The sequence below is a fragment of the Rana temporaria genome, chromosome 2 (genome assembly GCF_905171775.1).
Source record: "Rana temporaria chromosome 2, aRanTem1.1, whole genome shotgun sequence".
NCBI lineage: Eukaryota > Metazoa > Chordata > Amphibia > Anura > Ranidae > Rana > Rana temporaria.
In genome coordinates, this window is record NC_053490.1 from 4741642 (window position 1) to 4742425 (window position 784).

At 45.9% G+C, this 784-nt stretch overlaps 1 long non-coding RNA gene across 1 annotated transcript; it reads left to right on the plus strand.

Moving 5' to 3' along the window:
- Positions 1-382: 382 nt before the first annotated feature.
- Positions 383-784, plus strand: LOC120928455. Its single transcript, XR_005747192.1, has 3 exons — positions 383-417; positions 500-635; positions 745-784. It is a non-coding gene; the product is annotated as an uncharacterized LOC120928455 (long non-coding RNA).

A 784-nucleotide genomic window follows, 5' to 3' on the forward strand; every position in this document is an offset into this window, starting at 1 on the left:
CTGACAGGAGAGGTGAGGAGGATTCTGGGAATTCTGGGACATTATCCAGTAACAGACAAGGGATGTGTCTGGATGGTGACTGTATCATTGTGTGTGTCAGGTTCCTATAAGGTGTCAGGATGTCACTGTCTATTTCTCCATGGAGGAGTGGGAGTATTTAGAAGGACACAAGGATCTCTACAAGGACATCATGATGGACAATCAGCCGCCCCTCACATCACCGGGTAAGAGGAGACTTTATTGTAAAGGAGAGAGCAGTACGGAGGATCCACCTAGATCCCCCATCATCTGATAAACACATAGAAACAATGGATCCAGTCAGTGTGTGTGTTTCCTACAGATGGATCCAGTAATGGGAACCCACCAGAGAGATGTCCCCTTCCTCTGTATTCCCGGGATTCCACACAGGAAGATCAGGTTGGTGGGATGAAGCATCTAGAACATGAAAATGACTTGTGGAGGTGGTGTATGGATTCTACAAGATATTTTCTTGGTTTAGGGTGAAGATCTGATGAACATGAAAGTTGAGGGTGAAGTAGAAGAGACGTATGTGAGGGATGATCAGCAATATACGGAGGAGGCTGGAATGACGAGGACATTCATAGAGGAAGACACTTCTACAGAGAATAGCACAGGTGACCCATAATATATTCAGAGAGTAGTATGGAGGCTCCACCTAGATCCCCCATCATCTGATAAACACATAGAAACAATGGATCCAGTCAGTGTGTGTGTTTCCTACAGATGATTCCAGTAATTGGACCCCACCAGAGAGATGTCCCCG